Genomic DNA, 15,239 nt, shown 5'->3' on the forward strand with positions numbered 1-15,239 from the left:
TTCAATTCCTTTGTGGATGCTGCCAAACTGCAGGGACTAAACTGATGTGTGACTGACACTCAACTCATCTAGTTAATGGTGACTGCAAAACGTAATTGGGCAAGATGACTGAGTTGGGTAAATTTATCTTGCCATCAGGCGCCAAGCAAGCCACAAGAAAGGGCAGAAAAAACTCATGCATCAGAGCAAAGTCAGTTCAATAGGGAAAAACCCAAACCCAACCAAAACCTAAAAACCCCAAACCTAATCAAAAAACCCAAAGCAAGATCCACCCACAACAACACAAAAACCCCAGAAACAAACCAACCACAAAAAGAAAAAGGCCACAAAGAGAAGAAAAGCAAATTCACAGGAAATCTCCTATCAGCAGAAAATATTTAACCACCTTGTGGCAGGAGAGGATTCTGCATGTGTAGGTGATGTTTTGAAAGAAAAATGTCTGAAAAAAGAAATTTATCCCCTACCCCCCTTGACCCCCCACTTCTCTCAGTTGATTGCTGATCATGGTGTGACATGGAATGGAACATCCCTTGGGTCAGTCCAGCCCAGCTGTCCCATCCCTGTTCCCCAGGAACACTTGCCCACCCCAGGCCCATAGGTTGGGGGGTTGCAGACGCCTCATGCGGGGCGAGCACTGAGACAAGGACGGGAGACCAGAACAAGATTTACTCTTGTCAAGGACAGTAGAACAGAACAGCTCAGCCTTGGAGAAACTGATTGAGGATGTACCTATGGCAAACAGAAGTCACACAAAAATCAGGCAGGATGCCAGCTCAGCTCTGCAAGGCTGACAAAGCAGAAGTTATGCAGAACAATACTATTGCCCTTACTCAAAAGGAGGGTTCAAGTAACAGCCACCTAAAAAGGGCACTGGATGTTGAAGACAAAACCCAAAGAACCATAAAAGAATTTGTGATAAGGGGGTTCAACTATGTCAAATAAACTCAAAGGAACTGGGGATAGCTAATGGATACATAATCAGTGTGTGTGATAAAAACACTGTTCATTCAATGCTTAATGCACTCCAATGGAAGGAGGATGGCCCAAGTGACCACCATACTGTAATAAAGAATACCTGCTTTCAAATACTCAAAACTGTTCAGAAGTTTCTATCCAGTGGATTTCAGTATCAGTGGTGTCCTTGACTCCCTTATGCCCCACAGTTTCACAATGGCCCCTTGGCTCCATGAGGCCCTGCTGTAGAACAATGGACCCTTGGTTCCATTGGGTTCTGTACTGTCAAAATGGCCTCCTTGGTTCTGCACTGCCACAATGCTCTCCTTGGTTCCACAAGGCCTTGGTGTGTCACAACAGCCCCTTGGTTCCATCAACTGCCAGAGTGTCACCCTGGTCTCTTGGATCTGCAGCGTCACAATGGACAATTGGTCACAAGGAGCCCCGCTGTGTCACCATGAATATTTGGCTCCATGGAGTCCCACAGTGTCACAATGGCCCCTTGGCTCCAGGAGGTTCCACAGCATCACCATGATCTCCTTGGATCCGCAGTATCTCCATGGACCATTGGTTCCATGTGGCCCTGCTGTGTCACAGTAGTTCCTTGGTTCCATGAAGCCCCACAGTATAACAATGGAATCTTGGTCCTGTGAGGTTCCATGATGTCCACAATGGTCTCCTTGGTTCCACAAGGTTCCATGATGTCACAATGGTCTCCTTGGTTCCACAAGGACTTGTTTTGTGACAATGGACCCATCTTTCCAGGAGCTTCCATGGTGTCACCATGGTCTCCTCAGATCCACATTGTCACAATGGACAATTGGGCCCTCCTGTGTCACAAAAAAACCTCAGTGCCATGAGGTTCTGTGGTGTCACAATGGTCTGCCTGGTTCAACAAGGCCCTGGAGTGTCACAGTGGCTACTTGGTTCCAAGACCTTCCATATAGCATCAACAATGATCTCCTTGTTTCTGCAGTGTCACAATGGATCCTGGCTCCACGAGGTCCCTAAATGTCACTGGTCTCCTGGGTTCCATGTGGCCCTGCTGTGTCACCATGCCCCCTTGGTTCCATGAGTTTCTGTATTGTCAGCAACAGTTTCTTTGTTCCAATGAGGCCCTGCTGTGTCACAATGGACCCTGGGTTCCATGAAGTTCTTCAGTGTCACAGTGGCCCCCTGGACCCTTGAGGTCCCACAGTATCACCATGGTGTTCTTGGATCCACACTGCCATAATGGGCCATTGTTGCAGCCGGAATAGCTGCTAAAAAAGCCCAGGGTAGGGAAGCAAAAAGGGCCTTTGCATGGTACCCACAGATGTTTAATTCAGCCATGGGATGTTCAGGGTCGCAAGGCAGGACTCCTGGGGGGAGTCCAGGTTTCTGTATCTCGATAGGAAGGGACTGATCAGTGCCATGGGGGCAGTACAAAGATGGGGCCAATGGGGGAATGGGGAGGGAGGGGCTGAGGGACACAGAACAAGGGGAAGGAGCCAATGGGGTCAAACAGCTTTTGAGAGAAGCTTCTTGTGTCTCCCTAACCCAGGGAATGCCTTTCAGGGTCTCCACAGCTGCAGAATGTCAAAACGGCCCCTTGGTTCTTTTGGGCGCCTCAGGATCCCAGTGGCCCCTTGGCTGCATGAGGCCCAGCTGTGTCACACTGGCCCCTTGCTTCCACTGGGTCCCACAGCGTCACAATTGTGCCCTCTTAGATCCATGAGGCCTCACAATGTCACAATGGACCTTTGGTTCCATCAGTCCCACACTGTTCCAAGAATCCTTAGTTCCATGGGGCCCTGTAGTGTCGCAATGGTCCCTTGGTTCCATGGTGCCACACAGTGCCACATTTGCCCTTTGGCCCAACAGGGGTTCATAGTGTCACAATGGACTCCTTGGTTCTATAGGGACACAAAATGCCACAATGGCTCTTTGGTTTCACAAGGCTTCAAAGTGTAAAAATGGCCTCCATGGTTTCATGCAGCCATACTGTGTCAAAATGGACTTTTGTTTCCATGATGCAACACAGTGTCACAGTGGTCAGCTTGGTTGTGCACTGTAAGAATGTCCCATTGGTCACTCAGAGCCCCACAGTGTCACTATTGTGCCCTTGGTTCCACGAGGGCTTGCTGTGTCACAATGCCCTTTGGTTCCATGAGGTCCCATGTGTCATAATGATCTCCATGGTTCCATGAGGCTTCGCTGTGGCTCAATGGCCCCCTTGGTTCCATGATGTCCCATAGCAGAGCAATGGTCACCTTGGTTTCATGGGGTCAGAAAGGCCCCTTTGTCCCATGGAGCCCCACAGTGTCACTGTGGTCCCCTTGATTCCATGAGGCCCTGCAGTGTCATGGTGGCTCCTTGGCTCTATGAGGGAAAGCAGAATCAGAATGGCCCCTTGGTTCCATGGAGCACCACGGTGTCACCACAGTCCTGTTGATTCCACAGGGCCCCTCAGTGTAACAATGGACCTTTGGTTCCATGAGGTTCCTCAGTGTCTCAGTGGCCCCTTGGCTCCATGTGGCCCCGCTGTGTCACTATGCCAGGTGGTTCCATGAGGTCCCACAGTGTCCAAATGGTCTCCTTTCTTCTGGGAAGCTCCACAGAGCCACAATGGACCCTTGGTTCCAGGTGGCCTTGCTGTGTCCCAATGGACTTTTGGTTCCATGGGGTTCCACTGCATAACCATGGACGCTTTGTTCCATGGGGTTCCATAGCATAACATGATCCCCTTGATTCCAGAAGGTTCTGCAGTGTCACAATGGACCATTGGTAACATGCAGCCCCACACTGTCACAATGACCCCATGGCTCCATGAGCTTCCACACTGTCAGCAATGCTCTCCTTGGTTCCACGAGGCCTCGCTCTGACACAATGGACATTTGGTTCCATGGGGCACCACTGCATCACAATGGACCCTTTGTTCCATGGGGTTCCACAGTGTCACAGCTAGGCCCTTGGATCTGTCAGCCTCTGCTGTCACCAAATGTCCAAAAAATCAGAATAAGGCTCCTGAACACTAATTTGCTATTTCAGAGGGTATCATTTATTCAGGCCTGAGGTCCAGCATGGGATAACTGCTAACCTTACATGGACATGGAATTCTACCACTGTGTTGCTCATATACAGTCCCTAAATGTGAATTACAATTTACTCATTTCCATAAAACCCACCCCAAGTTCCCAGATTCACTCCTTGTTTTCTCCATTCCTGCCCCTTGAGGCAGATTTCTTCTTCTTCTCTTCCAGCCATCCTTGCTGGGAAAGCAGCCCCTGCATGCCTTGTTCCTGTGCTGACAGTTCACAGGCAGGGTAAACATGGAATGAACCCTTTTGGTATCAGCCCCAGGCTCTGTGTGGGCAGGCAGAGGCAGGCAGGAGGCAGAGCTGTCAGCAAAGGAAGGGGCCAGCCAGGTGGGGCAGCCGGGGGATGCCGACAGCCTGCAGGGACAGAGGCGCAGGGCAGGGACACCGTGGGACAGCCTGGGCTGCACAGGGCACAGGCATGTGCAGCAGCTGCAAGACAGCCCTGCCAGAGCCAACTTGGGCAGCACTTTGGCCATGGCTGCTGGGCCTGGGCCTGAGGCAGGAGCAGGAGACAAGTGACCCTTGCAGGCCTGGGGCCTCATTGCCTCCTTGTCCCTGCTCAGCAGCCTGGCAGGGGCCGCCCCATGCTCCTGCCCTTGCCATTGCACATCCCCACATGCCAGTGCCCATCCCGGCAAGAGCCCTGAGCAAGGAGGGAGGGACAGCATCTGCCTGGCCAGGGGCTGGGGCTCAGGCCTTGGCCCTTTGCATTCCTCAAACACATCCAGCTTTGCTCAGCACCAGAGACACCTTGGCCTTGTTTGTCCCCAGCTGTCATCACTGCCTCCAGTGTTCTGCTCTAACTGGAACCTAGGGACACTTTCTCAGTCATGTCCCTTAGTGGGACCCATTAAAACTTTAAGAAAATTTCAGAGTTTCAATTTAAAGTTGTTGCGAAGTTTATTGAAGTCACTCTCAGGGACTGAGTCTGATGTAAACAACACCAAAGCCCTTGAGAATCATTAAACTTTTCCTAGTCCATTTATGGAGAAAGATTTCAAAGAACTTGTAAGAAATACACATTCCTATTTTAAATAAAGTATTTTATTTTATTTCTCTTTACATCAGAGGTGATTGCAGCATTCTGTGATTGATATTGACCCAGGGTCTCTCCTCAGCAGCTCTGGCCTGCTCACAGAAGCTGTGCCTGGAGCTCTGACCCAGTGTGGACAACCTTGCTCCACATCGCCCAGCCCCATCCTGTCTGTCCTCACTGCCCTGGGACCTGCTGTGCTTGCAGAGCTGGCTGCACTCAGCCTAAGAGGGGTTTTCCCTTTTGGGGGCTTTTTGCAGGAATCTGAACCTCCTGAGTTTCCCCACTGCAAACAGACACACTGCTCAGGTGTGTGCCAGCCCCAGGTGCCACCAAAGCCACTGCAGAGCTGCCCTGGGCCAGCTGTGAGGGTGGATCATCAGCCCAAGCTGCACGGGGCCACTGCAAGGGGCTGTGGCAATGGGCGCTGCACTGACCCCACTGCTGGGTTTGGCTGCCACGGCCACCGAGAGAAATTAAACTGTCCTTGGAAACACTGGGGAGGACTGGGACATACTGGGGAACACTGGAACGCTGTGGGAGACACTGGGGCATACTGGGAGTGACACTGGGTGATACTGGGAGAAACTGGGGACACTGGGGCAATTGCAGGGAAGACTGGGGGACACTGGGGCATCCTGTGGATGACACTGGGAGGAACTGGGAATGACTGGGAATGAACTTGGGTGTATTGGGATAGATTGGGCTGCACTGGGAGGAAGTGGAGGGGACCTGGTGTTGTACTGGGTTCTACTTGGGATGAAATGGATATTCCTGGGGTTATACTGGTCTGTACTGGGAATGAACTGGGCTGTAGTGGAAGGGACTGGAGGAGGGTGATTTATCTGTTCCAACCTACAACACATCCCATTTGCAAAGGCTCCTGCCCATCAGCAGTGGCAGCCAATCAGCACCTGGGATCCGCCCGGACCCCGAAGGGCCCCAAATTCCCCTCCGTGACTTCCAAGGGCCCCCCTGGACCCCTAAGTGCTGCCCCGGACCCCGAACTGTCCCTCAGAATCCCTGAGTGCCCCTCCAAGTGCCCACCCGGCTCCCCCAAGTGTCCTCCAGACCCTCAAGTTCTCTCTGAATTCCCTCCCCAGACCCAAAACTGCCCCAAATGTGCCCCAGAAATGTCTCCGTGGACCCCAAAGTGGCCCCTTTTACCGTATCTGTGAAAATGATAAAAATGATGACAAAAGGATTTAAAATACGACTAACTAGCATAAAGAAGGAGAAATCAGTAGCTAACACTTGTCAATGAAGGGAATTGTGTTACTAAGAACCAATGACCAAAAACTTTTTTGCTTTGCTAAAAATGTATGGATTTGTAAATATAAATAATAAAATTCAGTAACACAAGTATAGAATAACACTACTCTAAATACATTAGAAAAATAATTATCATTTATTCATTCATTACTTATTTTTATTGGAAAATGCATACTGTTTTTATGCTTTGGGATGTTAGTCTGTAACATATGGTCCAAAAAACCCTCATCTGCCTCACAACCACCATCAAGGACAGAGATTTAAACCCTCCCCAAGGACTGAGATGAGACCTTTAAAATTCTAACCCAGGGGTGCTGGCCTCACTGGAGCGGGATGTCTGCCATAGGAAGCGGGAGGTTTCCCATAGGAACCAGTCCTAAAACAACAGGCCCTGCTCACTGCTGGCACCGGTTTGTGCTGTTCAGAACTGGACTGTCTGTTCCTGTTCCCAATGGATTTATTCTCCGCTGTGCCCTCCATGTGCCGTCCTGCTCCCCTCACGACGATAAATTATAAAAGGCCTCTGAGTTAACCAAAGACTTTGAGATTCTCCCTGATGTGAACAGACGGATCTATTGGTCAGACCAGAAGGATTTCATCTCTCTTTTGGTAGCTATTTCCCCCTACCCAACCCTCCTGTCTCTCTCTCTCTCTGTCCTTTATCTCCTTTCTAATCCTTCTGTTACATCTGCTGTGGGCACTCAATAAAAGGTGCATTTGTTTTGATTAATACTGAAAGTCCCCTGCTGTGTGTCTTTAGGTATTGGAAAATATTGAAAATAAAGTACACATAGTTCATAGTATAAAATGTAGACACCAGCCCTGGGATGGAGGGTGTGCTTCTGTCTGACATCTGACAGGCCAGAGAAAAAATGTTATAGATAAGAAACAATAAACAACCTTGGAAACCACAGCCGAAGAATTCAGACTGCTTCTTGGAAACACCAGGCTGGGATAAAAGGATTCTTGGGGTCATCCCTGACCACAGGGAACCCGAGATTGGCCTTCTGGGCTGTCTGGGTCAACATCAGAGTAAATCTGGAAGTTTTGCTTTAGCCTATTAAGCCATGGTGCTGGGGTCTCGTCTTTTTCCTGGGTGCTGTCAAACGCTAACCTGGTATTACTCCCTCTAGGGACTGATTCTTTTATCCCTCTGGTCATCAGGGACCTGTAATCTCTCATATTCCTTCTGCCCTCTTCTTGATTAGGGTCCCAGTCAGGCTCCACTAAAGGCATTGTTTGGTCACCTGGGGGCCAAGGTTGGTTTTCTCACTCCCAAATGTTCATTCCTGCAGTTCTTATTAATCGAGTCTCTTCTGGGGAAAATAGGATGTTAAAGATGGAGTTCAGTTCTCCCCATGTATAAATATTAGGGATAAAAATGGATCAATTTGATTTATTATTCCTACTGGGTCTTCCACTAAATTCCACAATTCTTTCTTAAAGTTTCTAACTTCGGATGCAGTCAAGGGAGCGTTTACAAATCCAATCTCACTGGCCACCCCGCCCATGGGAACTTCTGAGCGGGAACAATATTTCCACTTTAGCCACTTTGGTCCAAGTGGTAAAACATCAGTTGTGGAGGCTGACTGGTTAACTTCACTCTTGGGCTTGAGATTCTGAGATGTTGTTTGGCTTCTCATTTGTGCTGGGGGAGGCAGAGCAGGAACTTGCTGGTGAATAAGGGGGGCATGAGATGGTTGAGGTAAGGGAACAGTAATGAAGGGTAAAGAGAGTAAGGAGAGGGCTGAGGGGAGGGTGGTGGAGGTATAACTGGGTTAGGAGGTGGTAAAGGAATGACAGCTGGGAGAGGAGGAGGAATTGGGCCCACAGCAAGAGGAATTGGAGGAAGGATTTGAGGTACTGTAAGGGTAGGAGGAGGTAAGTGGTCAAGGGGGTCCCAGTTTTTGTTAGCCTTCCCAGCCTCTCCTTCTTCTTTTACTTTCCTAGATTGCTTTCTTTCTTTTAATTTATAGACTCTTGTATTTTCCTCCTCTGAGGCGTACTTTAGCCAACAGGTGACATTCTGTATGTGATGGGCCTTTTGCAGGAACATGGGGCAAAACAGAAGATGCATCACCTTTGAACAGAGAGGCAGGTAAGTCAAGAAATGTTTAAGGATGTTGTTAGATCATCCAGAAAGAAAATTAGAGAGGTCAAAGCTTAAGGCTAAACCAGGCCACTTCTGGGAAGGATATAAAAATGTTTCTATAAATATATTAATGGCAAAAGGAGGTACAAGGACAATCTCCATTCATTATTGGGGGAGATATGGTTACCAAATATGAGGGAAAGGCTGAGGTATTTAACCCCTTATGAGCCTCAGTTTTCCAGAATAAGTCAAGTTGTCCTCAGGACAAGTGTTCTCCTGAGATGGTGGGTGGGCACAGGGAGCAGAACAGCCCCCTGTAATCCAGGAAGAAGCAGCTGGGGACCTGCTGAGCCACTCAGATGCTCACAGGTGTCTCTGGGAGCAGATGGGATCCATCCCAGGGGGATGAGGGAGCTGGTGGATGAGCTCCCCAAGCTGCTCTCCATCATTCACCATCATTGCTGGCTCAGCAGGGAGGTCCCAGAGGACTGGAGGTGCCAATGTGAGCCCATCCCCAGGAAGGGCTGGAAGGAGGAGCTGGGGAACTCCAGGCCTGTCAGCCTGACCTGGGTGCCCGGTAAGGTTATGGAACAGATCACCTTGAGTGCCATCCCAGGGCACCCACAGGATGGCCGAGGGATCAGAGCCAGCCAGTGTGGATTTCAATATCTGCACTGATGATCTGCATGAGGGGACTGAGTCCAGCATCAGCAAATTTGCAGATGACACCAAGCTGGGTGTGAGTGTGGATCTGCTGGAGGGTAGGAGGGCTCTGAAGAGAGACCAGGACAGGCTGGATCCAGAGCCCAAATCCAAAAGGGTGAGGTTGAACAAGACCAAGTGCCGGGTTTTGCACTTTGGCCACAACAACCCCTGCAGTGCTACAGGCTGGGGACAGAGTGGCTGGACAGCAGCCAGGTAGAAAGGGACCTGGGGGCACTGATGGACAGCAGGCTGGACATGAGGCAGCAGTGTGCCCAGGCTGGCAAGAAGGCCAATGGCTGCTGGCCTGGATCAGGAATGGTGTGGCCAGCAGGAGCAGGGCAGTGATTCTTCTCCTGCACTCAGCACTGGTGAGGCCACACCTCGAGTGCTGTGTCCAGTTCGGGGCCCCCCAAATAAGGAAGGCCATGGAGGGGCTGGAGTGTGTCCAGAGAAGGGCAACAAGGCTGGGAGGGGTCTGGAAGGCAAGTCCTGTGAGGAGCGGCTGAGGGAGCAGGGGTTGTTTATCCTGGAGAAGAGGAGGCTCAGGTAGACAAGGCAGTGCTAGGGCAGAGGTTGGACTTGATGATCTCCAAGGTCGTTTCCAACCTTGCTGATTCTGTGATTCTCTGGAACCACCCTTGGAGCATTTGCAACAGCGTCCGCAGGGGAAGGACAGGAAACTCCCAGCTGATGGGAACAAACTTTCTGGCTGACTGCAGATGCCAATGCAAACCTGAGTGGTTTCCCTGGTGTCCCCCAGCCCTTGCTGGCCCCAGGGGCTGATGGCATTTGTGCTCCCTCAGGTTCATGTCCCCACACCAACAGCATGGGGGTGCTCCCCCTGCTCTGTGCAATGCAAACAGGGGCTGCTGAGCCAGTGCTGCCGTGTCTGTGCCTGCAAGGATGGGGCACCCGTGTGAGCTGGGGGAGAGGCCAGGGCTGCAGAGGGGGGATGTTGTTGGCAGCTCCATGAGGATGCTCTGGACGCTGCCCTGGGCTGTGCAGCGCACTGGGGATGGATCAGCCCCTGCTCTGCTGCTCCTTCCCGTCTGCCCCAGGGCCCTTGCAGAGCCCCAGCCATGCTGTTTGCCCCCAGCCTGCCCACGGCCAGCCTGGGGCTGCTCACGGGGCTTTTCTCTGCTGAGCATTGGCCTGGGCGTGTTCATGAGAGAGCCTGGGCAAGGAGCCTGGAGCCCCCAGGGCCTGGGCTGAGGCGTCAGCGCTGCCCCAGCAGTGCCCATGGCCTGTCCCTGCTGCAGCCCCGGCACTGCCACCCCCAGGGCTGTGCCCGGCCCCGAGAGCACTCAGGCCCTGCAGCAACACCAGGGCCACCAGGGCAGCGGGGCAGGGCCACGGCAGCAGCACTGGCAACACCAAGTGCTGCTGCTGCTGCTGGGCACAGCTGCTGTGCCAGCCCTGATCTGCCCCCAGCTCTGCACACAGACATTGCTGCTGCAGCTCCAGAGCAGGGGACAGAAGGGGGAACTCTGGTGAAAACTCTGCTTGGAGAGCCTTTATTCTGTCTGAAGCCACTGAGAGTGTAGCACCTCATTGACACAGTCTGAGGCCACCGTGAAGGTTGAGAGAAACAAAAGGAGAAATGGCACAAACACTGACCTTCCTCTGCTGTAAATAATAAAACACTAAAACGAAAGACAAGAACATATCAACAAACAAACCCAAGTGGTATCAAAGATGACTTTTATTACATGAGATTTGCAGAAACTGGCCAGAAGCTTAATGTTTCTGTAACCGTCTATTCATCAGTGTCCACACCTCAGCCTTGAGCTCCTGGTTCCTCAGGCTGTAGATGAGGGGGTTCATGGCTGGAGACACCACCGAGTACAGAACTGACAGGGCCAGATTCAGGGATGGGGAGGAGATGGAGGAGGGCTTCAGGTAGGCAAATGTGCCAGTGCTCAGGAACAGGGAGACCACAGCCAGGTGAGGGAGGCAGGTGGAAAAGGCTTTGTGCCGTCCCTGCTCAGAGGGGATCCTCAGCACAGCCCTGAAGATCTGCACATAGGAGAAAACAATGAAGACAAAACAGCCAAAAGCTAAAGAGGCAGCAACCAATGAAATCCAGATTTTTCTGAAGGTGGAGTGTGAGCAGGAGAGCTTGAGGATCTGGGGAACCTCACAGAAGAACTGGCCCAGGGCATTGCCATGGCACAGGGGCAGGGAAAATGTATTGTCTGTTTGCAGTAGAGCAGTGAGAAAGGAACTGGCCCAGGCAGCTGCTGCCATGTGGGCACAAGCTCTGCTGCCCAGGAGGGTCCCGTAGTGCAGAGGTTTGCAGATGGACACGTAGCGGTCGTAGCACATGATGGTCAGGAGGCAAAATTCTGCAGAAATGAAAAATACAAACAGAAATAGCTGAGCAGTACATCCTGAGTAGGAGATGGTGCTGGTGTCCCAGAGGGAATTGTGCATGGCTTTGGGGACAGTGGTGCAGATCATGCCCAGGTCGCTGAGGACCAGGTTGAGCAGGAAGAAGAACATGGGCGTGTGCAGGTGATGGCCGCAGGCTACGGCGCTGATGATGAGGCCGTTGCCCAGGAGGGCAGCCAGGGAGATGCCCAGCAAGAGGCAGAAGTGCAGGAGCTGCAGCTGCGGCGTGTCTGCCAATGCCTGCAGGAGGAAGTGCCTATGGAGCTGCTGTTGGACATTTGCTGCCTCTGGACACTGGAACCTTTTGAAGGAAAAAAGAAAGGGACAACTGAGCGGAAATTTCTCACAGAAAAATCAAAGCTGTTTCTCACAGACGCTTTCCTGCCACTAAACACCTCCCCCTTGTCTCTGTCTCAGAGACCTTGCTTCACCAAGGTTGCTGAAGCCCTGATTGCTGCTGGCCAATGTTGTGTCAGGAGCTGGACCTTTCCCTGCAGGACACTTGGGAGTCAACCCTGACACCCAGTCAGTGCAGGGGAACAGTGAGGGCAGGGCCCAGTCCTAGTGTTTAGACTTGGATAAAAAATGTTCTCCCAAAGCAGAAGAGCTGTCTGGGTGAAGGGATGGGGATAACAGAAGGCAGAACGAGAGATTCTTCTGCACCGGTGGTGAACAGAGTCCAGGGAGGCAGGAGGATTGTCTGAGGCTTAGTGCAGACTGAGGGGAGCTGCTCTGTCTCTCTCCCATGTTCCAGCTGCCCTCGACTTGCACCTTTCTGAGACCCACTCCCGTGTTAGCCTGGACAGCCAGGAGACACTGCTGAGAGCAGAGAGATTCCTGGCACACAAAGTGGCTCCTGCCTTTCCCAGAGTCAGGAGAGTGGGCTCATTGCCAGCCTCCCAGGCTGCCCTGCCCAGAGCTGCCCGGGCACAGGGAGCTGGGACACCCCATTGCGGTGCTCAGCCTGCACAGGAGGAGAGGGCTGGGCCTGGCCCCGCAGCTGGAACTGCCATTGCAGAGAGCCCCTCAGCAATGGCAGCAGCACCTCGGCAAGGTAAGGAGAGAGAGAGAGAGAGCCGGGCCTGAGGAAAAGCCTTTCCCTGGCCAGCCCTGGCCAGCCCCTGCCAGGCAGCAGCAGGGCAGGACAGTGGCCCTCAGGCCCTGGTCAGCAGGAAATGGGCACATGGCCGCAGGGATGCCCTTCATCTCTGGGGCTGCTGTGCTGGCCCAGGAGGGACTGAGGGCCCCAAGCCCCCGGGCTGAGGGCTGTGCTGGCTGCAAGGGGACACAAGAGCTGTGCTGCTCAGGGCAGTGTCTGCCCTGCAGGGCAGGCCCGGCAGGTGCCACACCTGCCCTGCAGCAGGGCTTCCCTCAGCACTGCCTCCCTCCCTGCCTGCCCACGGCTCTGCTGCTGGAGCTGTCCCAGCCCCCGCTGCTCGTGTGGCCCCGGGCTCCTTCCCTGCCAGACCTGCCAGAGCCCAGCCCAGCCCCTGGGCCGGCCCTGCCCTGCAGCTGCTGGGCCCTGCAGGGATTAAAGAACAGCTCCCCCAGCCTGGGCACCATGGAAAGGTGATGCTGCATGGATCTGGAGGCTGGGCAGGTGCAGGCGCTTGCTGAGGTGTCTATGAATCCTGAGGGTGATGGTGTAAGAGCCTCAGTCCCTGCTCTGCCCTGCACAGCTGAGTTTCCATTCCCACCAAGCTGAGCCAGGGAAAAGTGGGAGCACAGATTCGGAAAAGCAAAGACCCAAGCAGGAAACTCCTGCCCTGAATGAGTTCATAACGAGTCCTCTCAGAAATGAGCTGGGCATGAGCTGGAGCTCTGGACAGCCCTGGCTGCAGCCCCAACTTCATCCCCTGCTGCCATCCTGGCTGAATGAGCTGCCCTGCCCTGTCCCTCTGATGGTGCCCAGGGCAGCCCTGCTCTGCAGCACATCCTCCTCCTCCTGCTCCTCCTGTGCCACAGAGAACTCACCATGTAGAGGGCTGTGAAGATGTTTCTCCAAGTGAAGTCTCAGCTCAATGTCTTCCCAATCCTGATTGCCTTCAGCCTGTCTCTGCCTGGCACCTGTCCCTTCAGTGCCTGCAGGCAGAGCCCTCAGCCTTGATGGGCTGGGGGAGGAGCTGGTCCTGGGAAGAGCTGTTCCTTTAAAGCTCAGCAGCACAGAAACAGCACAAGGACTTTAATGAGCATCTTGGGGATTTGCTGTTGTTCACATCAGACCCAGTCCGTTAGTTCAATAAACTTCTCAAGAACTCAAAATTAAATTAAAACTCTAAACTTTCTTGACGTTTTATATGGTCCCACTGAGGTACACGACTGGGAAAGTGTCCCCAGGTTCCAGTTAGAGCAGAACACTGGAGGCAGTGATGACAGCTGGGGACAAACAAGGCCAAGGTGTCTCTGGTGCTGAGCAAAGCTGGATGTGTTTGAGGAATGCATAGGGCCCAGGCCTGAGCCCCAGCCCCTGGCCAGGCAGATGCTGTCCGTCCCTCCTTGCTCAGGGCTCTTGCCGGGATGGGCACTGGCATGTGGGGATGTGCAATGGCAAGGGCAGGAGCATGGGGCGGCCCCTGCCAGGCTGCTGAGCAGGGACAAGGAGGCAATGAGGCCCCAGGCCTGCAAGGGTCACTTGTCTCCTGCTCCTGGCTTAGTGCTTTCCTTTTTATGGAAAAGAATCCTCCCTCTTTCCCAGGCACCCATTGTGGGAAAACAGGGCTCCCATACTACTAACCAGTACGATTAAGCAGAAGCCATTTATTGTTTACATTATGCACTTATTTATAAATTCTAACCCTACTGCATACACTGATCATGCATCTCTTCATTGGTGTCTCTGTGTTGTCCTGGTGTTCTGCACTCGCCTCTCAGAATATGTGACTGGTTACATTCCAGTTGTTTCTCAGTCCTCTGTTATCGAGCTCTTGCGGTCTTGGTATTCTGTTTCTCAGCCTTTTCTTTCTTCATTTAGCACAGTTTCTGTCTTAGTAACCTTGATTAATTCCAGAGGGCTCTGATAAGAATGACTACAAGCGGTATGGCTCGTGCACAGTGTGACCAAGTTGTTCAGATACATTGCTACAATTCCCCCTTCTTCTTGCACCAGCCAAATCCTTTTTACTGTATTTTCTACCAACTGGGTCACCAATTTCACTATGCGTGGAATAATACAAAGCAATATAATAATAACTACTAGTAATAACAAAGCTCCCTTTAAGGTATCTTTCAATCATCCAGTTATTCCCCATCCCTCAAACCATTCATCCAAGCCCAAATCATTCACAGTTAATTTCTTCATGTTGTCTTCTAGTTGTTTGAGTTTCCTGTGAATGGAAAAGAGGTTCATAAAACACATTCCTTCAAAATTCTCACACCTGTGCCCATGTGCTAACAGCAAATAATCTATAGCAGCTCTATTTTGCAGTGTGCCATGTCTAATATTATCTAAATCAGTGAGCATTCATTTAAAATAGCTGAACTTGTGTTCAATGTGGGAATCCACAAAATCAGAGGGTTTTGGGGAAGCTGCACAAGGCAGGCCTCAGAGACAGCAGAACTGTGAGTAGAGCTAAGCAGCAGCCATGAGATAGGTCAGCAGAAAAATTATTTAAAAAGTAGAAAAGTGAGGACAAATAGAACAATGGTCTGTGTATTAATGCTTGTCTAGAAAAATTCCCTAAGCTACAGAAAAGTTTATCTAGCAAGATATTAG

Source organism: Melozone crissalis, unplaced genomic scaffold (genome assembly GCF_028551555.1).
Source record: "Melozone crissalis strain CALT ecotype California unplaced genomic scaffold, PUWL_Pcris_2 ptg000231l_1, whole genome shotgun sequence".
In the NCBI taxonomy this organism is placed as follows: Eukaryota; Metazoa; Chordata; class Aves; order Passeriformes; family Passerellidae; genus Melozone; species Melozone crissalis.